Source organism: Schistocerca serialis, chromosome 4 (genome assembly GCF_023864345.2).
Source record: "Schistocerca serialis cubense isolate TAMUIC-IGC-003099 chromosome 4, iqSchSeri2.2, whole genome shotgun sequence".
NCBI lineage: Eukaryota > Metazoa > Arthropoda > Insecta > Orthoptera > Acrididae > Schistocerca > Schistocerca serialis.
In genome coordinates this window covers 512459588-512486179 of record NC_064641.1, presented here as the reverse complement: position 1 = coordinate 512486179, position 26592 = coordinate 512459588, and the positions used below count along the sequence as shown (strand labels likewise).

At 41.0% G+C, this 26592-nt stretch overlaps 1 protein-coding gene across 1 annotated transcript in view; it reads left to right on the top strand.

Annotated features, from left to right (window-relative positions):
• The window catches only part of LOC126474577 (venom carboxylesterase-6-like), a 130250-nt gene that overhangs the window by 11638 nt on the left and 92020 nt on the right, over positions 1-26592 (top strand). The gene's annotated exons all lie outside the window — the stretch shown is intronic.

Here is a 26592-nt window from a genome sequence, read left to right as displayed (position 1 = left end):
GTGACAACTTTTCCATAGAAATGATGTATCAACGCCAAATATTATCCTCCAAAAAGCACATACAAAACTTCATCTCAGAACGTCCGAATGGACAGATCTCACCTCCGCAGTCTTTACAAGGCCGCGTCTGGGTCTTTCTCCATAATTCACTTGCCACGCGGCGCTGCTAGGTCATTCAAACAACGCGGAGCTAAAATCTATAGTGAATCCCTGCGTTGTCTATGTGTAAAATTTGTTTGCCCTTTGATATTGTATTAGTCTAAGATAATTACGGCCAGTTTATATTTAATAAATGTGCATTGTAATAACCTTAAAACCAATAACATATTTAAAATGAACATTTATTTTTGTGGTGACCAGTTTCGGTTAGTCACTGACCATCTTCAGACCTCATACTGAAATATGAACATAGGATAGTTTAAGAGGGACGTGTACAAATAGTAGTAACATATAAAATACGAGGGCAGTTCAATAAGTAATGCAACACATTTTTTTTCTGAAACAGGAGTTGTTTTATTCAGCATTGAAATACACCAGGTTATTCCCCAATCTTTTAGCTACATAACACTATTTTTCAACGTAATCTCCATTCAATGCTACGGCCTTACGCCACCTTGAAATGAGGGCCTGTATGCCTGCACGGTACCATTCCACTGGTCGATGTCGGAGCCAACGTCGTACTGCATCAATAACTTCTTCATCATCCGCGTAGTGCCTCCCACGGATTGCGTCCTTCATTGGGCCAAACATATGGAAATCCGACGGTGCGAGATCGGGGCTGTAGGGCGCATGAGGAAGAACAGTCCACTGAAGTTTTGTGATCTCCTCTAGGGTGCGAACACTTGTGTGAGGTCTTGCGTTGTCATGAAGAAGGAGAAGTTCGTTCAGATTTTTGTGCCTACGAACACGCTGAAGTCGTTTCTTCAATTTCTGAAGAGTAGCACAATACACTTCAGAGTTGATCGTTTGACCATGGGGAAGGACATCGAACAGAATAACCCTTTCAGCGTCCCAGAAGACTGTAACCATGACTTTACCGGCTGAGGGTATGGCTTTAAACTTTTTCTTGGGAGGGGAGTGGGTGTGGCGCCACTCCATTGATTGCCGTTTTGTTTCAGGTTCGAAGTGATGAACCCATGTTTCATCGCCTGTAACAATCTTTGACAAGAAATTGTCACCCTCAGCCACATGACGAGCAAGCAATTCCGCACAGATGGTTCTCCTTTGCTCTTTATGGTGTTCGGTTAGACAACGAGGGACCCAGCGGAAACAAACATTTGAATATCCCAACTGGTGAACAATTGTGACAGCACCACCAACAGAGATGTCAAGTTGAGCACTGAGTTGTTTGATGGTCGGCCCGCACACGGGAGATCAGACAGTCTTGCTTGTCCTTGCGGCGATGATGACACACGCTTTCCCAATGACTCACCGTGCTTTTGTCCACTGCCAGATCACCGTAGACATTCTGCAAGCGCCTATGAATATCTGAGATGCCCTGGTTTTCCGCCAAAAGAAACTCGATCACTGCCCGTTGTTTGCAACGCACATCCGTTACAGACGCCATTTTAACAGCTCCGTACAGCACTGCCACCTGTCGGAAGTAGATGAAACTATACGAGACGAAGCGGGAATGTTTGAAAATATTCCACAAGAAATTTCCGGTTTTTTCAACCAAAATTGGCCGAGAAAAAAAATGTGTTGCATTACTTATTTAACTGCCCTCGTACATCTTATATAACAAATAATAAAACAAGAAATTATACCCATGTTAGTAGGCGGTGGCTGTGAACGGAGTAGGCGTTACCAACTCCATGAACGTCAACTGTTAAAGAGAGCAATGCAGCTGTTGCTTAAATACGCGATGCTCCGTCTACTGCACATCGAATTACATCAGCGATAGTCAATCAGGCATTCAGGACGTAAAACAGTTATAACAATAATGTGTATTCAGAATGATTACACGAAAGCTAATAACAAATGAAGAAACCGGTGTCTTATATAAAGTAACTGCTATAAATAACATTTCGTCAGTGTTATAAAAAAGTATATAAAAAAAGAGATAACCAACCATAATCGCCTGTGTGAATACCGATAGCCATCTGTGAGGATTTATCGCAAACTTGTAGATTATATGGCAGTGAAGATGGTGGTTAAGCGACGCCAATGTTTCCCAGGGAGACTGCGTTGTCATATCGATATGCACCATCCAGTAGAAGAGGATTTCAGAGCTGCGACCGCGGCGGAATGTGAAATACGTATGAGCCTCAGGTCGACATGGAGGAATGCATGCCAGGTATTGCGTATTGTTCATAGAACGTAGTGACAGTGCAAATACTACTTGACTGACGCCGTTATTTACCATCGAAGAGGCGTGAAGGTGTCGATGTGCACGTTTCACAGATGAAGATTTCCAAGTTGCGACAGTGACTTCTTGTTACAAAATAGTGGCGTGTAAGTAAGACAACTGTCGTATTATGTGTCTAAATGACATTGAAGAAGTAACCTACAAGATAACAAGTAAAGTAGAATGCATGATACCTTAAGTATGGAAAACATCAGTTACTCCAAAAGAACTACGGCACAAATATCTCACTGACCCATCGAGACAGTCACAGACTTAAAAAAAACAAGCATAAGAAAACTAATGTTTAAAAGAATTGTGAACATAGTTGTTTACAGGCGTACATGATGTCAGATGTGTGGAAATATAAGTTACGTCACTACGACATAATACGCCAGGGCCCCAACTACGTAGTTATAAATGTAAAACAAACACGTAAGCAGTCAGAAGTTAAACAATACTATGACTGTAATTGTCTACAGTCACAACAAGTCCGTAAGGCAGCAATGGGCAGGATTTTAAAATGATTATTTAGAGAATTGAAGTAGGAATAAATGAGGCGTTTGCTGCAGAAATTGTGCAAGCCAGAAGTTTCCTATTTTTAGAAAAAAGGAGTGAAAGTTAAAGAAACCGAATAAATTAACTATTACTGCTACAAAAATTATTCTTTCTACTTGGAATGATATCATTAAATTTAAATATTTGCTCTCTACATGAACTTAAAAATTGAATTTTCACTGTCAAAATTGTGGTCTATACACATAAAGTTGTGATGGATGGGAGGAACATATTTCATCAATTTCCTTAAATGTTTAGCTTTAGCATGTGTTATTGTAGGTTTTTGCATCTCCGATAACTTCAAAAGCATGACACAATCTAATAGATGTATCTGACTTCCTTTTCTGGTTGAAACCTGAAGTAAACACCTGACGGTAAATAGGTACTTTCACTGGGGTGTAATCTCGTTCTTTACACCAATGCAAATACAAACGATGCATTTCGGCAGTGTTCAGTTCGGGATTAAGTCATTCTTGATTTGGATCGACCTTTCTGGAATAGTGTGAGTGGTACCTTGGTAATGATTCTATGTGTTCTTTATTCTGAGGTATGCCTTCTGCAGCAGTTTTGTTTGCAGGTTCACATTTACCACGATTATCTAAAGCGACTTCTTTTTTGCTTGTAAGAAGTAACAGCGCAATCTAGCCAACCAGACGAAATTTGGAAGGTGTTTTGGAAAGCAAGTCTGCACACATTAACATGAGTACCATCCGATTTCTTTAAGGTGTATGTACAAGTGAATGCACGACGTGATTCTGTTGTACTATAGGACCACTTCTTCATTATTCATTGCACCAGTCCACAGATAAACGTTTTTGAGCTAATGCACCTTCTTTGCCACGGGAATAGAACCTTTCAAAATTGCACTGCCTGTCTTCTTCAAGAACATTAACCTCACAGTTTTTTAGGACAATTGTAATGATAGAAACCAAACTTCTTGTACTTATCAGTAACATGTTAAATCTTCTTTACATTTCGTTTCCACAAATCAGGATTCTTTGTTCTCTTTCTAACCTTTTTTTTTTCTGAATGGCAGGAGGGGTATCTTCAACATCAATAAAGTTTCCACTCGTATCCAGATCAGCAATTTTATCTCCATCAGCGACAGTAACTGTTGTTTTAGTTGAGGTACTTGTCATTTGTCCATCTTTTCCAGGATCTGTGAGAGTAGAGTTACCTCTTTTACTTTGTGGATCATTTATAGATGGTGACACAGCAGTTGCTTGTAGTCTTGCTTTTTCAGCACTGATTTGTCTTTTTATTTTCTCTTTTTAAGCTTCCTTTTAGGACTTTCATAATTAGAGTCATCTTCATATGAAGAAGCATGTGGAACATATTCTTGATCAGAACCAGAATCATTCAGATTTTCTTCACTAAATGAATCCACAGTGGGTTACACCAATTTTGCACTCAATTTCAAAATAGTTATCAACGAGTTACACAACTAATGTTTTACTCCTGAATGGCACCTGAAAGAAGTACAAAAATGACAGGCTATAAAAACAATGTAATGAAGAAACAAATAACACAAAGATACAAAAAATGGGTATTTTTGGGTTACACCGTTTCTGCACGATACCCTTCAAATGTGAACAAAAGTAAAATAGCATTCTTTAGTTAGCTTAGGGTAAAATCATCATATCACATGAAGGGAGGCACTGGACACAAACTGGACCTATTAACACAGTCATGAATAAAAAAATAAGAACATAAGCAGCCAAGAGTTTAAAATAAGGCGCACAAAGTTTATTACAAACACGAAACCATGCCATAAAAAATAAAAGAAAGAATAAAATATGAACAGAAGAGCACAAATATTCTGTAATAAGTCTTCAAAAATATCACAGAAATATTTTTCTCTGACGTCTAATTGCTCATAATGAATGCACAAGGGTTTATTTTTGTAGTGACCATAAATTTCTATCTCTTCTAATGTGTTAAGTAACAATCCCTTAGGGGCATTGGGAATAATTTTTAAGTTATTCGTTATAGATCCGTCTGAATGATTGTAACGTGTTAAGTGTTGGACAATGCCGATTTATTACTAGACGTCCTTTAAGTGTGTTTCTTATAACGAGTAGTGAATTTCCTACGTGTCTGTCCAATATTCTGTTTTTTTGCAACATTTACATAATATTTTATTAACACCGGAAGTGAGAGAGGTATTATTGCAGTTTCCAGTTGTACGTTTCAGCCTATTCTGCAAAAGGTTATTAGTAGTCAGGCTGTTATCAAATCAGTGCTCTTGAACAAGTTATTAATCTTGTCAGAAATTAAGCCCATGTATGTCACTTTGGTAAATTTGCTATTGGGAATATTAAGGTTGCTATCAAATTGTTACAATGTGTGAAGCAAATAATCAACTTCACTAGGTTCAAAACAGTTAGCTTTGCCAATTTGGTTTAAAATGTTTAGTTCTTTTTTGATTGCATCTGGTCCCAGAGGTAATTTAAGTATTTTGTGAATCATAGATTTGGAAAAGGCTTTTTTGTTTAGTTGGATGGCATGAATTTGCATTAATAATTACACACCTATTTCATATTTCAGTATGAGATCTGAAGATGGTTACTAAGCGACCAAAACCGGTAATCACAAAAATAAAGGTTTGTTGTGGTCGGTGTTGTTTATATTCATTTTAAAGTAGTAACAAAAGCCATTGTTCTACAGGAGAAAAGTTCTCAAAAATTACTAATAACAAATCCATATTCATTTAGATGATGTCATAGAGTACAGAGTTGTTGAGTAGTTGACATATCTGTACTGATCTTCCAAGAATTCGCAAACAACACTAAATTGTTTTGTAAATGCTCATTACAATATTTTCTGTTATGTTAAATATACCTCAGTCTTCATTGTTCTATCCTAGCAGAATAACTTCAATGAGATATGTGTCTTCGAAACATAACCACTAATGCTCAAAAATGTGTTATTTCACATTCATATTTTTCAACAAGGTAAGATACACTAATTTTTTGTACAGAACATACATTGAAAAAACATTGTTAAACACTTCTATTCATTAGTAAGATGTGTAACTGTTCCAAAAAAAAATAAGGATAGCAATGTGTAAATTCATATCATTCCTCAGTTTGAGCAGAATATCTTTTACTTTATTTCAACATAACAGTTCTGTCACTAAACACATTTAATCTACACACAAAAAATACAGAAACACATAATACACTTTCAAATTTAAACTTGAAGTTCAGATTTTTCAAGCAACAATGTACCCTCTAGTGTCTATTGTTCATTACCAACTTTTGACACAGTTTCCTATTTTTGCACCAGGTGAGTCTTTGCACACTAATTCCACTTCTCCACCTTTTTTACATCAGTGATTTGTTGTAAACACAGTCACAAACTTTCTTACCTGTTAAAGCTTTCTTAGAACCTCAGTTTTTAGATTTTGACAAGTAATTAGATACGATTCTTTTCTATGACTAAAGTAAAATGTATTAGTATCTGTTTTTAACGCCTATTTGTATACAAACATAGATCAGAATAATAAATATGACAAATTATTAATCTCCATTCTCCGTTAACCTAACATACATTTATCTTTTTATCTTCCCTCAGACTCTTTGCATCTGAGCATTGTCCTGAGAAACTCATGACTTATACGTTCTTAAATCTACAATGTTTTGTTAATCCTACGTGCTTCCCTGACATTGGATATTATAGATAATATGTATTTACATGTGGTCCATACAGAATATTAAATAGTCCATGACAAATGAATTTAATGTTACTGATTTCATGTTTGATTTCACTTGATTTCTTGTGAATTTTCACTAGAGCCAAATTATCAGTTTTGAACATAGGAAGTTTTAATCTTCTGTCATGATGGCGAATCTTAGCTGCAGCTTGTCTCTGCGTCTTGTCTCCAAGGAATTTCTTTTCGTCATTAACGTTACTTTCTCTCCACAGAAGACATTCTAATAATTCTTCTACTAAACAGCTGGTCCTCACCTCTCTCAGTGTTTCTTCTGGAGCAAAACAAGTACTCTCATTGTTCAGTGTCTTAATTAGCTTCTCAAATTCTACCGTGTTTTTGCTCCAGTATCAATGATAGTCATGCTATAGGTATGGCAAAGTCATCCTGTTTCTCTCACGTAGCGTTCTGCTGGGTTACTCGAAGGATGATACATTGAAATGTGTATTACTTCTATTTGATTCCTGCCTCTTCAAGCAAAATTGAGTACTGTTATTTGACAGCTCTCACTTTGGCTTAGCCACATTTACAAAGTAATCTCGAGCCATCCTGTTGTGCACAGCCATGGTCTCACTTTTCTCAAGGGGAAGTTTTATAACTTTCAAGAAAAGCCCCACTGCTACCAAAATATATGAGAAATTTCCTGAGGTCTTTGGTAATGGACCAAAAATGTCCAGCGTGATTGCTTTCATGTTCTCTACTGATAGCATTTGACACTTTTGCCCTCTGACAAACATCACAGGATTTAATCCTCTGTATTACACTTTGTATTGTAGTGCCGAAACCCAGCATTTAAGCAGAAATTATAAATCTTTAGCAAGAATAACGACTAGTAGTTTGGAAGCCATCATGGAGCATTAATAGTCGCGAGTAGGCAGCCGCCACTGTGGCGATTTGTGGGTCACAAGGTCACATAAGGGGATCGTGAAGCCACGATAGCTGGGTGCAGCAATAACCGCACAGCAATAACTGTGTGGCTAGCAGGGAAAGGTCACCACGCCAGGGAAAGTTCGTGGTAAAAACAACGCCTGCTAGAGTCCGAATTTCATTGCTGGAAACCAACAAACCACCACAACACCAAAGATACAATGGCAGTAAGACAACTGTGTAGCACCAGCAGGAGCCATGGATTTGCGATGGGTTGGAGCTGACACCAGCACTAATTCCTTCACAGATCTTGGAGTCACAGCCCCACCATCAAGCCATCTATGCCTGCTGCCACTGACGCAGAGTTCCTAGTGGAACTTGACACTATTGCACCAGCCACCGTCTGACTCCTGTCAGAGGGCGGCGAGTCGTACCCCCATGCACAGCTGTCTTCACATACTGCTGCAGTGACACAAGCATAGTGAAGGGCCATATGATCTCCATGGCGCTGAAGAAAGTAGTGTACAGGGAAGTGGATGTGCCAGCGATATTTGCATCATGCAGAGTGGAACTGCTGACTATTTTGTTGTTGTGAATACTACAGGGAATGCACAAGAAATTGTTGCAGATGTTGAGGCAGAGACCGTACGGACACATGTATTTCCCCAGAAGCAAGGTGAACAGAGAAAAATAAATAGGAGACGAGTTCGTAGAATGGGTGATCAAGTCGATAGAGCTGAAACTGTTGACAAGTGTACGCCAGAGATACAGATCTGCCACGAGCCCAAGCAGTGTATCACAGCCATGCAGAGCAAGCATCTGACATGCGCAGCGAGTGTTTACAGCAGAGCCACGGTCCATTGTACATGAAAAAAATGAAGTTGATAAAGGGTGCAAAGCGAGTCTGAAAGTAAACGTTCTGAGTGAACATCATGCCGAAGTTAACCTACAGATGATGATGCTGTTTGATTTGTGGGGCGCTCAACTGTGCGGTTATCAGCGCCCGTAAAAATTGCCAACCTTTGCTCAGTCCAATCTCGCCAATTTCATGAATGATGATGAAATGATGAGGACAACAAAAACACCCAGTCATCTTGAGACAGGTGATTCCCGCCGGGAATCGAACCGGAAACCCTGTGCTCGAGTAGCGAGAACGCGACCGCAAGACCACGAGCTGTGGTGAAAGTTAACCTTCAGTGATTGAAAACTGTTGCCAGTGTGGAACTGTTATGGGATGCTTCTATTATACCAGACAAATCTCTGAAACTATGTGCAAATACATTAAAGGGTAACTCGCATGATGGCCGGCCGAGGTGGCCGAGTGGTTCTAGGCGCTTCAGTCTGCAACCGCGCGACAGCTACGGTCGCAGGTTCGAATCCTGCCTGGGGCATGGATGTGTGTGCTGTCCTTAGGTTAGTTAGGTTTAATTATTTCTAAGTTCTAGGGGACTGATGACCTCAGATGTTCAGTCCCATAATGCTTAGAGCCATTTCATCCAAGCAATTCGAGAAGAATTCAGCCTGTTGCCCGTGGTCTAGGGGTAACGTCTTTGATTCATAATCTAAACGTCTTCGGTCCCGGATTCGATCCCCGCCACTGCCTAAATTTTGATAAATAATAAGCATTGGCGGCCGAAGACTTCCGGCATAAGAATTCAGCCTCATTCTGCCAATGGCCTTGTCAAAGAGGGCGGAGGAACGGATAGAGGTTCAGGGCACTCTCTTGTCCTAGGGGTGGGAAATTGCCATAAAGGCGGAAGAACAGCAACGATCAACGACATGAGGATGCAGAAGGCAATGGAAACCACTGCATTAAAGACACGTAACGTGTATCCACGGGACATGTGGCCTGTATTTGAAGAAGTGTCATGATGATCTCTCCATTGGCAAAAGATTCCGGAATAGTCCCCCATTCGGATCTCCAGGAGGGTACTGCCAAGGGGAAGGTTACCATGAGAAGAAGATCGAATAATCAACGAAAGGATAATGTTCTACGAGTCGGGGCGTGGAATGTCAGAAGCTTGAACGTGGTAGGGAAACTAGAAAATCTGAAAAGGGAAATGCAAAGGCTCCATCTAGATATAGTAGGTGTCAGTGACGTGAAGTGGAAGGAAGACAAGGATTTCTGGTCAGATGAGTATCGGGTAATATTAACAGCAGCAGAAAATGGTATAACAGGTGTAGGATTCGCTATGAATAGGAAGGTAGGGCAGAGGGTGTGTTACTGTGAACAGTTCAGTGACCGGGTTGTTCTAATCAGAATCGACAGCAGACCAACACCGACAACGATAGTTCAGGTATACATGCCGACGTCGCAAGCTGAAGATGAACAGATAGAGAAAGTGTATGAGGATATTGAAAGGGTAATGCAGTATGTAAAGGGGGACGAAAATCTAATAGTCATGGGCGACTGGAATGCAGTTGTAGGGGAAGGAGTAGAAGAAAAGGTTACAGGAGAATATGGGCTTGGGACAAGGAATGAAAGAGGGGAAAAATTAATTGAGTTCTGTAACAAGTTTCAGCTAATAATAGCGAATACCCTGTTCAAGAATCACAAGAGGCGGCGGTATACTTGGAAAAGGCCGGGAGATACGGGAAGATTTCAATTAGATTACATCATGGTCAAACAGAGATTCCGAAATCAGATACTGGATTGTAAGGCGTACCCAGGAGCAGATATAGACTCAGATTACAATATAGTAGTGATGAAGAGTAGGCTGAAGTTCAAAACATCAGTCAGGAAGAATCAATACGCAAAGAAGTGGGATACGGAAGTACTAAGGAATGACGAGATACGTTTGAAGTTCTCTAACGCTATAGATACAGCAATAAGGAATAGCGCAGTAGGCAGTACAGTTGAAGAGGAATGGACATCTCTAAAAAGGGCCATCACAGAAGTTGGAAAGGAAAACATAGGTACAAAGAAGGTAGCTGCGAAGAAACCATGGGTAACAGAAGAAATACTTCAGTTGATTGATGAAAGGAGGGAGTACAAATATGTTCCGGGAAAATCAGGAATACAGAAATACAAGTCGCTGAGGAATGAAATAAATAGGAAGTGCAGGGAAGCTAAGACGAAATGGCTGCAGGAAAAATGTGAAAACATCGAAAAAGATATGATTGTCGGAAGGACAGACTCAGCATACAGGAAAGTCAAAACAACCTTTGGTGACATTAAAAGCAACGGTGGTAACATTAAGAGTGCAACGGGAATTCCACTGTTAAATGCAGAGGAGAGAGCAGATATGTGGAAAGAATACATTGAAAGCCTCTATGAGGGTGAAGATTTGTCTGATGTGATAGGAGAAAAAACACGAGTCGATTTAGAAGAGATAGGGGATCCAGTATTAGAATCGCAATTTAAAAGAGCTTTGGAGGACTTACGGTCAAATAAGGCAGAAGGGATAGATAACATTCCATCAGAATTTCTAAAATCATTGGGGGAAGTGGCAACAAAACGACTATTCACATTGGTGTGTAGAATATATGAGTCTGGCGATATACCATCTGACTTTCGGAAAAGCATCATCCACACAATTCCGAAGACGGCAAGAGCTGACAAGTGCGAGAATTATCGCACAATCAGCTTAACAGCTCATGCATCGAAGCTGCTCACAAGAATAATATACACAAGAATGGAAAAGAAAATTGAGAATGCGCTAGGTGACGATCAGTTTGGCTTTAGGAAAAGTAAAGGGACGAGAGAGGCAATTCTGACGTTACGACTAATAATGTAAGCAAGGCTAAAGAAAAATCAAGGCACTTTCATAGGATTTGTCGACCTGGAAAAAGGGTTCGACAATATAAAATGGTGCAAGCTGTTCGAGATTCTGAAAAAAGTAGGGGTAAGCTATAGGGAGAGATGGGTCGTATACAATATGTACAACAACCAAGATGGAATAATAAGAGTGGACGATCAAGAACGAAGTGCTCGTATTAAAAAGGGTGTAAGACAAGGCCGTAGCCTTTCGCCCCTATTCTTCAATCTGTACATCGAGGAAGCAATGATGGAAATAAAAGAAAGGTTCAGGAGTGGAATTAAAATACAAGGTGAAAGGATATCAATGATACGATTCGCTGATGACATTGCTATCCTGAGTGAAAGTGAAGAAGAATTAAATGATCTACTGAACGGAATGAACAGTACACAGTATGGTTTGAGAGTAAATCGGAGAAAGACGAAGGTAATGAGAAGTAGTAGAAATGAGAACAGCGAGAAACTTAACATCAGGATTGATGGTTACGAAGTCAATGAAGTTAAGGAATCCTGCTACCTAGGCAGTAAAATAACCAATGACGGACGGAGCAAGGAGGACATCAAAAGCAGACTCGCTATGGCAAAAAAGGCATTTCTGGCCAAGAGAAGTCTACTAATATCAAATACCGGCCTTAATTTGAGGAAGAAATTTCTGAGGATGTACATCTGGAGTACAGCATTGTATGGTAGTGAAACATGGACTGTGGGAAAACCGGACCAGAAGAGAATCGAAGCATTTGAGATGTGGTGCTATAGACGAATGTTGAAAATTAGGTGGACTGATAAGGTAAGGAATGAGGAGGTTCTACGCAAAATCGGAGAGGAAAGGAATATGTGGAAAACACTGATAAGGAGGAGGGACAGGATGATAGAGCATCTGCTAAGACATGAGGGAATGTCTTCCATGGTACTAGAGGGAGCTGTAGAGGGCAATAATTGTAGAGGAGGACAGAGATTGGAATACGTCAAGCAAATAATTGAGGACGTAGGTTGCAAGTGCTACTCTGAGATGAAGAAGTTAGCACAGGAAAGGAATTCGTGGCCCGCATCAAAGCAGTCAGTAGACTGATGAGCAAAAAAAAAAAAAAAAAAAAAAAAAAAGGAGAGCTACAGTGGTAGGAATAATTTGGACTACCTGTCATAGTGCTGTGAATGGTAGTGCTGTATGTGGTTTTCTTGTAAGGATGTTTTCATTATTTTGTCTTGGGCAGCGTAAGGAGAACTGTTGTCACTAGGATAAAGTTGCAAAGTTGTTTCAAAGCAAAGTGTTAAGAAACCACCAAGTAAACAAAGGAGGTGCCAAAGGTAAGAGTTTAATGAAACGAGATCACGTTTTATTGAATTTAATATGTTAGGTGTAATTTATTGAGGAAAAATGTGTCACTTTAGTTTCTAGGTGTGGAAAGGAAAGTTGGAGGTTCTTTTTCATAAGCATGTCAATATGTCTAGTAGTGAAGAAGTCTCATAATATTTGAGTTAATGAGCATTGCTTGGGGCCCTTGACTGATGTGAAATTAAGCAATATGTGCAAGAAACGAAAAATAAGTTTCTGGAGTCAGAGATTAATGTAGCAATGTAGTAGTTAAGAGGTAGGCAATATGGTATTATGTAGTTGCTTTACAGGTTACATCTACATTTATACTCCGCAAGCCACCCAACGGTGTGTGGCGGAGGGCACTTTAAGTGCAACTGTCATTACCTCCCTTTCCTCTTCCAGTCGCGTATGGTTCGCGGGAAGAACGACTGCTGGAAAGCCTCCGTACGCGCTCTAATCTCTCTAATTTTACATTCGTGATCTCCTCGGGAGGCATAAGTAGGGGGAAGCAATATATTCGACACCTCATCCAGAAACGCACCCTCTCGAAACCTGGACAGGAAGCTACACCGCGATGCAGAGCGCCTCTCTTGCAGAGTCTGCCACTTTAGTTTGCTAAACATCTCCGTAACACTATCACGCTTACCAGATAACCCTGTGATGAAACGCGCATCTCTTCTTTGGATCTTCTGTATCTCCTCTGTCAACCCGCCCTGCTACGGATCCCACACTGATGATCAATACTCAAGTATAGGTCGAACGAGTGTTTTGTAAGCCACCTCCTTTGTTGATGGACTACATTTTCTAAGGACTCTCCCATTGAATCACAACCTGGCACCGGCCTTACCAACAATTAATTTTATGTGATCATTCCACTTCAAATCGTTCCGTACACATACTCCCAGATATTTTACGCAAGTAACTGCTACCAGTGTTTGTTCTGCTATCATATAATCATACAATAAGGATCCTTCTTTCTGTGTATTCGCAATACATTACATTTGTCTATGTTAAGGGTCAGTTGCCACTCCCTGCACCAAGTGCCTATCCGCTCCAGATCTTCCTGCATTTCGCTACAATTTTCTAATGCTGCAACTTCTCTGTATACTACAGCATCATCCGCGAAAAGCCGCATGGAACTTCCGACACTATCTACTAAGTAATTTATATATATTGTGAAAAGCAATGGTCCCATAACACACCCCTGTGGCACGCCAGATGTTACTTTAACGTCTGTAGACGTCTCTCCATTGAGAACAACATGCTGTGTTCTGTTTGTTAAAACTCTTCAGTCCACTCACACAGCTGGTCTGATATACCGTAGGCTCTTACTTTGATTATCAGGTGACAGTGCGGAACTGTATCGAACGCCTTCCGGAAGTAAAGGAAAATGGCAGCTACCTGGGAGCCTGTATCTAATATTTTTTGGTTCTCATGAACAAATAAAGCGAGTTGGGTCTCACACGATCGCTATTTCCGGAATCCATGTTGATTCCTACAGAGTAGATTCTGGGTTTCCAGAAATGACATGATACGCGAGCAAAAAACATATTCTAAAATTCTTCAACAGATCGATATCAGGGATATAGGCCTATAGTTTTTCGCATCTGCTCGAGGATCCTTCTTGAAAACTGGAACTACCTGTGCTCTTTTCCAATCATTTGAAAACTTCCGTTCCTCTAGACTTGCGATACACGGCTGTTAGAAGGGGGCCAAGTTCTTTCGCGTTCTCTGTATGGGACAGAATTGGTATCCCGTCAGGTCCAGTGGACTTTCCTCTGTTGAGTGATTTCAGTTGCTTTTCTATTTTTTGGACACTTATTTCGTTGTCAGTCATTTTTTCGTTCGTACGAGGATTTAGAGTAGTAACTGCAGAGCGATCTTCCTCTGTGAAAAAGGTGTTTAGTATTTCAGCTTTACGCGTGTCATCTTCTGTTTCAATGCCATTATCATCCTGGAGTGTCTGGATATGCTGTTTCGATCCACTTACTAATTTAACGTAGGGCCAGAACTTCCTACGATTTTCCGTCAAGTCGGTACATAGAATTTTACTTTCGAATTCACTGAACGCTTCACGCATAGCCCTCCTTACGCTAACTTTGACGTCGTTCAGCTTCTGTTTGTCTGAGATTTTTTGGCTGCGTTTAAATTTGCAGTGAAGCTCTCTTTGCTTTCGCAGTAGTTTCCTAACTTTGTTGTTGAACCACGGTGGGTTTTTCCCGTCCCTCACAGTTTTACTCGACACGTACCTGTCTAAAACGCATTTTACGATTACCTTGAACTTTTTCCATAAACACTCAACATTCTCAGTGTCGGAACAGAAATTTTCGGTTTGATCTGTTAGGTAGTCTGAAATCTGCCTCCTGTTACTCTTGCTAAACAGATAAACCTTCCTCCCTTTTTTTATATTCCTATTGACTTCCAAACTCAGGGATGCTGCAACGGCCTTATGATCACTGATTCCCTGTTCTGCGCTTACAGAGTCGAAAAGTTCTGGTCTGTTTGTTATTAGTAGGTCCAAGATGTTATCTCCACGAGTCGGTTCTCTGTTTAATTGCTCGAGGTAATTTTCGGATGGTGCACTCAGTATAATGTCACTCGATGATCTGTCCCTACCACCTGTCCTAAAAATCTGAGTATCCCAGTCTATCTGTTCAGCAAGAGTAATAGAAGGCAGATTTCAGACTACCTAACAGATCAAAATGAAAATTTCTGTTCCGACACTGGCAATGTTGAGTGTTTATGGAAAAAGTTCAAGGCAATCGTAAAATGCGTTTTAGATAGGTACGTGCCGATTAAAACTGTGAGGGACGGGAAAAACCCACCGTGGTGCAAAAACAAAGTTAGGAAACTACCGCGAAAGCAAAGAGAGCTTCACTCTAAGTTTAAAGGCAGCCAAAACCTCCCAGACAAACAGAAGCTAAACGATGTCAAAGTTAGCGTAAGGAGGGCTATGCGTGAAGCGTTCAGTGAATTCGAAAGTTAAATTCTATGTACCGACTTGACAGAAAATCCTAGGAAGTTCTGGTCTTACGTTAAATCAGTAAGTGGCTCGAAACAGCATATCCAGACACTCCGGGATGGTGACGGCATTGAAACAGAGGATGACACGCGTAAAGCTGAAATACTAAACACCTTTTTCCAAAGCTGTTTCACAGAGGAAGAGCGCACTGCAGTTCCTTCTCTAAATCCTCGCACAAACGAAAAAATGGCTGACATCGAAATAAGTGTCCAAGGAATAGAAAAGCAACTGGAATCACTCAACAGAGGAAAGTCCACTGGACCTGACGGGATACCAATTCGATTCTACACAGAGTACGCGAAAGAACTTGCCCCCCTTCTAACAGCCGTGTACCGCAAGTCTCTAGAGGAGCGGAAGGGTCCAAATGAGTGGAAAAGAGCACAGGTAGTCCCAGTCTTCAAGAAGGATCCTCGAGCAGATGCGAAAAACTATAGGCCTATATCTCTGACGTCGATCTGTTGTAGAATTTTAGAACATGTTTTTTGCTCGAGTATCATGTCGTTTTTGGAAACTCAGAATCTACTATGTAGGAATCAACATGGATTCCGGAAACAGCGATCGTGTGAGACCCAACTCTCTTTATTTGTTCATGAGACCCAGAAAATATTAGATACAGGCTCCCAGGTAGATGCTATTTTTCTTGACTTCCGGAAGGCGTTCGATACAGTTCCGCACTGTCGCCTGATAATCAAAGTAAGAGCCTACTGAATATCAGACCATCTGTGTGGCTGGATTGAAGAGTTTTTAGCAAACAGAACACAGCATGTTGTTATCAATGGAGAGACGTCTACAGACATTAAAGTAACATCTGGCGTGCCACAGGGGAATGTTATGGGACCATTGCTTTTCACAATATATATAAATGACTTAGTAGATAGTGTCGGAAGTCCCATGCGGCTTTTCGCGGATGATGCTGTAGTATACAGAGAAGTTGCAGCATTAGAAAATTGTAGCGAAATGCAGGAAGATCTGCAGCGGATAGACACTTGGTGCAGGAAGTGGTAACTGACCCTTAACATAGACAAATGTAATGTATTGCGAATACATAGAAAGAAGGATCCTTTATTGTATGATTATATGATAGCGTAACAAACACTGGTAGCAGTTACCTCTGTAAAATATCTGGGAGTATGCGTGAGGAACGATTTGAAGTGGAATGATCATATAAAATTAATTGTTGGTAAGGCGGGTACCAGGCTGAGATTCATTGGGAGAGTCCTTAGAAAATGTAGTCCATCAACAAAGGAGGTGGCTTACAAAACACTCGTTCGACCTATACATGAGTATTGCTCATAAGTGTGGGATCCGTACGAGATCGGTTTGACGGAGGAGATAGAGAAGATCCAAAGAAGAGATGCGCGTTTCGTCACAGGGTTATCTGGTAACCGTGATAGCGTTACGGAGATGTTTAACAAACTAAAGTGGCAGACTCTGCAAGAGAGGCGCTCTGCATCGCGATGTAGCTTGCTCGCCAGGTTTCGAGAGGGTGCGTTTCTGGATGAGGTATCGAATATATTGCTTCCCCCTACTTATACCTCCCGAGGAGATCACGAATGTAAAATTAGAGTGATTAGAGCGCGCACGGAGGCTTTCAGACAGTCGTTCTTCCCGCGAACCATACGCGACTGGAACAGGAAAGGGAGATAATGACAGTGGCACGTAAAGTGCCCTCCGCCACACACCATTGGGAGGCTTGCGGAGTATAAATGTAGATGTAGATGTAGATATATCTGGTAAATTGAAATCTCCAGCTAAGATTATAACATGCTAAGGAAATTTATGTGAAATGTATTCCAGATTTTCTCTCAGTAGTTGTGCCACTTATGCTGCTGAGTCGGGAGGTCGGTAAAAGAAGCCAATTATTAACCTAGCTAGGTTGTTGAGTATAACCTCCACCCATAATAATTCACAGGAACTATCCACTTCAATTTCACTACGGGATAAACTACTATTAACAGCGACAAACACGCCACCACCGGTTGCATGCAATCTATCCTTTCTAAACACCGTCTGTGCCTTTGTAAAAATTTCGGCAGAATTTATCTCTGGCTTCAGCCAGCTTTCCGTACCTATAACAATTTCAGCTTCGGTGCTTTTATCAGCGCTTGAAGTTCCGGTACCAACGCAGCTTCGACAGTTTACAATTATAATATCGATTGCTGCTTGGTCCCCGCATGTCCTGACTTTGCCCCGCACCCTTTGAGGCTATTGCCCTTTCTGTACTTGCCCGAGGCAAGGGTAAACGTAATCATAGTAGAAAATCGGGTCCGGGCAAGACCGGAGGGACTGGGTCTTCTCCGTGGAGTGGGGCAGCGTAGTGCGCTACTCAGTCTTTGAGCACAAATTATGATTCTTCAGCAAACGTAATGAGATGTAGTGCAGAAGCTACCATGGAGAATCACGTTAACAGTCACAAGTCCGTAGCCAACATTTCGATGACGTCGGGATCAGTTTAACAGACGTGCAATGGGACTGTGAAGCCAGGATATCCAAGCACAGCAGTAAACTGTACCACATAGTAATAACGGTGTAGCCAGCAGGGCAACGTCAACAAGCAAGGGAAAGCCTCTTGGTATGGACGACGTGATTAGCTGCCTGGTTTCAGTTGAAACAAATGGGCGCCAGAAGCATACAAACGAGTGTAAATTTCGATTTAGGAGTTCACTTCTCGTCAGTGGAAACCAGCAGCACAATTACGACACCAGTGCTACGACAGACATCGAGATGACCGGCTGCCAGCGGCAGCGCTGGGTTGGAGAGTAGGCTGCACCTGCCGCCAGCACCAATTCCTTCATGGGACTTGGTGCCAGTGTCCTGCCGGCCGGCCGTCCATGCCCGCTGCCGTCGACGTTGAGTTTCCTCTGTAAACCAGTAAATGTCTTTGACAACTTCTGGTCCGTCTAACATACGTTTCCTCTTCCTGCATTCACCTCGGATGTGCTATGTCGTTCAAGACTTCTGCAGAAGTACTCTCTTGCCTATACGGTCTCATCGCATCGGATACATCTTCCACGTCGCTATGTGTCGAATTGCTACAGCGGTCATATACTTCAACGTCTACTACATATCTACCACGGCTCTCTATAAATGTCATACTCGGATCAGATTCAGTTACTTCCTTTAGAATTACCCTCTTAGTTGGAGTATGATTTTTGAGTTGTAGTTTTTATTCTTCACCTGGGATAATCTCGTCTGTATTTGCATGCTTTAACGTGCGGTGCCCTCTTTCCTCCTCCCTCTCCGCGATTTCGGGGAGGGCCGCTTCACAGTCACATTCTTACGTGCTCTTCTTGATTTCCCACTTTCTCAATTCATCATGTACTTGACGGAATTCTTTCATCAACGCCACATCGCTTGAATTCTTCCCCTGTTCACAACTATTGTCATTATTTGTGACAACATGCCCCTCTGTGGGCACTTCCACCACTAATTCTTCCTGCTGATCTCGACTAATCCCCACATCTTCCCTGCTTTCAGACTTTGATTCCACTAGATTATCCTTAAACTGAATTTCTTCAGTTGCAAGCAATTCTACCACTTCTCTTGATGTCTGTATTCCAACTTTAAGCGTGTCATGCTTTCGGGCGCAAAACGTATCTTCAGCATGACAATGCCTCATGTTCTTGCCCCTCTCTTCTTTCTTCTAGTACTTCTGCCTGTTATTGGGCCATTTACTTCCTTCTGCACCAGTGAGGCCTCGATCTGCGTGGAAACTAGTTTTCTGCTCTTCCTGCACCTTCCACCGTGAGAATAGTTTACCGCGCCCTCTCATCATGTTCATTTGATGTCCATTTTGTCCACCTCTTTCAGGCATGTTTTGGTTTCTGCAGCCCGTCAAGTCGCGTATTCCTCGATCCCAATTTTTTCTAAGAACTCGTCGAAGATCTTGTGGTTGCCGATGGATTGCTTAGGATCAAAAAAAATGGTTCAAATGGCTCTGAGCACTATGGGACTTAACTTCTGAGGTCATCAGTCCCCTAGAACTTAGAACTACTTAAACCTAACCAACCTAAGGACATCACACACATCCATGCCCGAGGCAGGATTCGAACCTGCGACCGTACCGGTCGCGCGGTTCCAGACTGTAGCGCCTAGAACCGCTCGGCCACCTCGGCCGGCTTAGGATCGTCGGGTAGTTCCTTTCACAACAGCAGTGCTATTTCTGATTCAGTCCTCCTGTCCTTGAGACACTCAAGTCGCGTGAAACACATCTTGAAGTAATCGTTGATGGACCCTCGTCCATGCTCTGACATTGTCGTGACAACAATTCTCATCACAAATTATCGTAGTTCTGGATGAACCAGACTGCTCCTAGAAACTTCTTTTTGAGCTGCCAAAGCCTTAGGTTCGTGATGTCTAAATTCAGCCCCCAACGCTTTGCGTTGCCTGCTAAGGAATCAATCAACAAATTAATCCTTTCTCTATCACTCATCCCGATAGGTATCACACGTGCCGAATGTTCTTAATGAAGTAGACCTGATGCCAAACTCCTCGTTTCTTCTTGCTCAGTATTTCTGACTTCTGTACTACCATCGGTTTACAGTTAGTCCTAGCCTGATTCTGTAATTATCATCGTAATGATTCTGCTTCCTTGCGAGTCTTTGCTGTCGTAGTTTCTATCTCCCATGTTTCTTGCTTCACGCAATAACCTATTCTGTAATGCACCATCGAAAGAGAGGTACGCAATGCGGTGACTGCTGCATAAGTCTCTTCAGAGATTTCTGCTTAAGTTACAGGCACCATTTCCTGTAACTTTCCGTTAGTCATCGGATCAACAGTTTCCTCCAGTTGTCTTTGAATTCCAGAATTGAATGTTTCTTTAATGTTGGTAACCGTTACATCACTTCTTACGGCACCTATCGAACTGCTAAGATCTGTAACACGTTGCCTTCGAATACTCAAAATAGCCAAGTTCGTTTCCATCTTTTCTGTAAGATTTGACCTAATTCAAATATCGTAACTTCTATTTTGTTATGCTCAGTTTTCAAGTGACTACGGTTCTCCTCCGTCTTAGTGGTGGGATTTGTAGTCATGGCAATCATTAGTATTCATGTCAGTCATATTTAACTGCATGTTTTTAATACGTCCATTACGTAGGAAATGGTAAACTGTTGTCCATTATTTGATTCTGTTCACGTTTAATTTGAAGCAGAGTTGCCTCTGGTTCTTTGCTGCCTCAAATCGGAGTAGGTTCAGTCAAAGGATACGACAGACAGCTTGCGCCTTCCTTAGATGACCACAAGCTGCAAACGTGGCATCATTGCTCCGTTTGTTAGCATCTGTCTTGGATTCAACTGGTAATGTCTCGCCTGGTACAATGGTATTAGGAGCCATTTTGCTTCGTTCTCGTTCTTGTCTTACTAAAACATTAATACAATCAAATGCAAATTACTGTATCATTCCAAACGGTTTTCTGCCTACTGTTTTGTAAGTTGTCGTCCTAAACTTTCAGATTTTGTTATCTAAGTGATTTTTCGAAATTGAAAATTTTATTTATTACTCTGTTGTGACGGCACACAAATTTGAAAAGTCCTTTCATACATTACTTTGTATAGCCGAACCGGTCATTTCTACAGATGAAATCGATCTGAAGAATCTCAAAATATTGTTCATGTAAGAACGAACTATTAGTTATTCTGTTGTTCGGAACCTAAATTTAACTACGAAAATTAAGCATAAAAGTCTCTGTGTTCGTTGTTTTTGCATTTAGCAATGTTTGAACACAATACAAAGTTGAAATTTAACGTCTGGAAATCATTGCGCACGTGCGATGTCTGAACGCGCAAAAACAGCCACTGTTCAGCCCGTTTTTTGTTGTTCCCCGCACCCGATCCACCGCATCAACATAGAAAACTGCAGTTAGCAGTGCACACTGTTACTAGTTAGCTACTGTGTCTGCACTTACTGAAACGAATAATACCATTTCAGTAAATATTTTTTAAGTAACTTTTGAACTAACCTTTTGACCTGTGTATCCTAACGGAACTTACACTCAGGGGACAAAAGCCATGAGCAGCGATATGCACATACATAGAGGGCGGTAGTACCTTGCACACAAGGTATGAAAGGGCAGTGCATTGGCGGAACTGTCATTTGTACTCAGGTGATTAAAGTGAGAAGGTTTCCGACGTGATTATGGCTGCACTGCGAGAATTAAAATACTCTGAAAGTGGATTGGTAGTTGGAGCTAGAGGCATATTACATTCCATTTCGTGTATCGTTAGGGAATTCAATATTCCGAGATCCACAGTGTCAAGAGTGTGCCGAGAATACAAATTTTCAGGCATTATCTCTGACCACAGACAATGCAGTGACGGAAGGCCTTCGTTTAACAACCGAGAGCGTTTGTGTAGAGGTGGCAGTCTAACAAACAAGCAACACTGTTTGAAATAACCGCAGAAATCAATGTGGGACGTGCGACGGACGTATATGTTAGGACAGTGCGGCGAAATTTGGCGTTAATGGGCTATGCCAGCACTCGACAGATACGAATGCCTCTGCTAAGAGCACGACATCGCCTGCAGGCCTCTCCTGGGCTCGTGACCATATCAGTTGGCTCATAGAGACTGGAAAACCGTGGCCTGGTCGGATGAGTCCCGATTTCAGTTGATAAGAGGTGATGCTAAGGTTCGAGTGAGGCGTAAACCCCACGAAGCCATGGACTCAACTTGTCAACAAGGTGCTGTGCAAGCTGCTTGTGGCTCCATAAAGTTCTGGTCTGTTTCTACATAGAATGCAGAAATAGTTGTCTTCGGCTACTTGGAGACCATTTGCAGCCATTCAGGGACTTCATGTTTCCAAACATGGAATTGTCATCGGGTCATAGTTGTTCGTGATTGGTTTGAAGAACATTCTGGACAGTTCGAGCGAATGATTTCGAGACGCAGATTTTCCGACATGAATCTCATCGAACATTCATGGTACATGATCGAGAGGTCAGTTTGTCCACAACATCCTGCACCGGCAACATGTTTGAGGTTATGGACGGCTATAGAGGCAGCACGGCCCAGTATTTTTGCAGTGGATTTTCAACAACTTGTTGACTCCATGCCTCGTCGAGTTGCTGCACTACACCAGGCAAAAGGAGGTCCGAGACGATATTATAAGGTAGCCCATGAGTTTTTCCGTCGTAGTATATTTTATTTAAGGGAATCAGAATCAAACGAACTTCTATCCAAAGCAAAATGATGATAGGAGGTTCTGATTTCTAATCGCGGTTGACACATAAATACAGTTCACTTGTACACTGTACTGCCTACCTTAGCAGTAGTCTATATCACTGGATCCATGATCACCATATCAGTATGTAGACTCTAAAGGAACTGTTTTAAACTCACCTTCTGACAACCTCTCTGAAATCGAACGTGGACACGGAGTTTGTCGCCAAGCTCTGAGGGAGCAAATGAATTTCATGTTTCACAAGTGACTCTGGATTTACTGAAAATGAATAATAACTGTGGCTGATCAGAAGAAACTTTTCTTAGAAACAAGGTGGATCAATGCCTCTGAATTGCTATGTAGCACTGTGGCTACCACCATAAAGTTGAAGTTAACAACAAGTAAAATTCAAAGTTATTGAAAATTTCTTATTCCCATTCTCTAATGAAACCATTCAACAGCAAAACAGCGAAATAGCTGTGCGACCATCATACACAAATAAAACAGATTAGCTCAGAAGAAGCAATTAGTTTATGACGAGAAACTGAGCTTATGACAAATAAGCATCTTCGTAAGAATTTCAAACCCAAATTACACTTACAAAATATATATATAAAGTATTATGGTCAGGAAAAAGGACATGTATTGACTTAATAAAATAACTGCACCGCATCCATCGAAATGACTGACTGCACTTTGAAACACGTATGTAACATAGCAGCGATGGCGAGGCATTGTAGCATCTGTGACCAGAGAGTTTGCGCTTGACCGCGCGAGTGTTGCGAGCGGTTCTCAGTACTCTGTCAGTCGTTGCGAGTCTGTACCTCTGTGTAGTCGTGCAGAGCAGTACGCTAGTAGTCGTCATGCAGAGCGGTCGGTCAATAGTAGCAGCCCAGTGCGGTTGTGTGATGTAGGCGGTCGGCAACACTGGTCAAGATGGTGAATGAGGTATACTATTAATTAATATAATCATTAGACAATGTAAAACTTATTTATTGTAATCAATCTCTAACAAGTCCCCCAATAATAATTTTGATTTCAAAAGCATTTTTCAAAAATTTTATTTTTTTTTTGAACTAAAGATTTCGTTGCACTTCCCATTTCATTCCACTTCTTTTGAAGAAAAATTTCAGTAAATTCACAGAAAAAAGGAATATTATTATTTGCAATGCAGTTCCTCCAAGCCGTGCGCAGAAATAAGAGCAGAAATTTGACATCCAGTTATTCTGAGGTAAGACTTTAATTATGATTGTTTTACACAGGGCCAAAGACCGATATTTCGGTTTAATTGAATTTTCTTATCACTGAATGGACTTTAATTTTTGTGAAGAATTTTTATTTGAGTCAGATTGCGAATTTCACATTTTTGTTGCCATTGTCAGTACATTTCATTGTGGGCAGGTTACGCATAGAGCAATGTCCATTAGTATTCTTAAATAATATTGTCATTCATGTAAAATTATTGTGGCGAGGTTACACTCGGCTCCCATTTCTATTAAGTATTGTCTTTCTTTTTTCTTGTAAAATTTATTGTGGGGAGGTTACAACTTTAACAATGCTAAGTTTCGTAAATTACGCAAAAGTTATTGCCTTGTGTGCTGTGGATGTACTTTGGTAGCTAATGGTTGGTTCTTAACGTTTCAGTAAAAAAAGGAAAAGAATGCAACAAGTTGTCTCGACTGCCGTCGGCATTATGCTTGACGTTGTTGCGTCCAACATTTCCACCTAGATAAGGTCTGGAAAAATCTTGCATCCTGTGGCTTGCAGTTTTGAGGGACGACTTTTCCATACAAATTATGTAGCTACATCAAATACTGGGGTGGAGAACGCTGAAGAAGCACATATAAAATTTCACCTCACAATGGAGTTGCAGACAGATGGCCCTTTCCACGCCCTCCACATGCATGCCTCCGAGTCCTTCTCTACAATTCTTCGCTTGCTTGCTTGTCAGCGCTACAAGGACATGCAGATTTTGCCTCCCTTCACTTTGTTCTTGGATATTTCAGTTGCCTGAGATAGTAATACTCAGTTCATGTTGAATAAACCTACACAGTAATAAAGTAATAACATTAAAATTAACAACAAATGATTTATTCTTCCATCTTCATTTAGATGAGGTGAAAGAGTAATAGGTTGCTGACTAGTCGGCACATCTGTATCAGTCTTTCAAGACTTCGGAAAAAATTTTTAAAAAAAGTAATAAATGGTTAGTGACGGTTCTGGATGTTACGTTACAAGGTGCTACTTTGAGATAGAGAGATGGCACAGGAGAGGAAGTCGCTGCAGGCCGCATCAAACCAGTCAGTAGACTGATGCCCCAAAAAAGAAGGAAGTATGCACATTTATTTTGATAACTCCAGTTTCATACACACATTGTCTGGCAATCATTGGCGAGGAGAGCGCACAATGATGCAACATCGCAGTCAAGGAATATGAGCTTGTTTCTGTGTGAAGTACTCCACGTCTCCACGAGGACTGAACACTTGCGATAATTGAGTTCCCTGTATGAAAATGACCTGCAGAACCGTCAGTCGCGACGATATAATTTTTGTGATACGGCTTTACCGTTACCATAGTTATTCGAAGGAAAGTCAAAGTTTCGTGTTATTTATCAGCCAGAAAAGTTACGTGTACCGTAAACAGCAGCAGCTTTGCTTTGCTGCAACGTGAAACGATCAGAAAATGTTGTTTCCATGTTTTCAGTCGAAACTTTTTCTTTTCAAAAACAACTGAATAGAAAGAAGATTTTTATTTGCAAACAATCATAAAAGATCAAAATTTATGGACTGCAATTAATGTATCTCCCCGGCTTTCAGTCTTTACAATCAAGTGGACACTGTAAATATCACACAAGGGCGTAGGTATAGGCTGGGTCCAAAGGCTGATCAGAAAAAAATAGAAAAACAAGAAAGACCATCTAAGAATTAACCGGAAGAGATACATAAGTTCTCCTGCTCTCATATCGCCATCTTATTCCTAGGGGAAGAATCATTTCCCTCTGCCCGCCACTGTAACGCACTTTCTTGTCACAGTGTCATATCTGGTGTCATTTCATCCTCGCAGCATCACGAGAAAAATTACTATCACCCAACAGCCGGCTAATGCCAACATAGTTCGTGTAACAACACTGCATTTGGTTCCTACAACGGACAGCTACACAGCTTACTCATGTTCAACAGTGGAGTTTCTTCTGCTATTTCTCTTCGGTATTTACAATGGCCCGCGAGCGGGTGCCGAAGCAAACATTTGTCCTAAGGCTTCAGATTTCTGCCGACTGGGGACTGGAGTGCCTTGTGTTAATGAAGTAAGCAATAAAAAAGAGTGCAAGGAATATGTAATTTGCTTTCCACTCCATTTCTACTCCTCCCACGTTCTGGATGGTACGATCTGCTGTGTACATAAAAACAATTGAATGACCTTCTGTGGCTGAAAATCGATCTTACAGGATATTTTTAACGTTGTGCCTGCGTACAGCTATATTCTAAACTAAAGGCTCGTGTAGATAAACGTATGCTCTGCAACTGAACATCGTCAATGACGTAATTACTGAGTTTGCATCACTTATAGCAAGCAAATGCTAAGTTACGCTCTAATAACCTTTACCTTTTATTTCTAATTAATTATTTATGCACAATGAATAATTTATGTGGAAGAAATAAAATCTGCGCTTTATTATACATCACACTTCCACAAGTAATCAGATAAAGATTTTTCCGTAGTTTAAATATTTTTGGAAAGTTTATACAATTTGCAATTTACTTATTAGAATGATATAGTTAATTAGTTCTGTTTGATGTTTTTTATAAATATAGTTCATTTAAGTAATATTTTTCAATAATGCTTCATTTTTATTAAACCT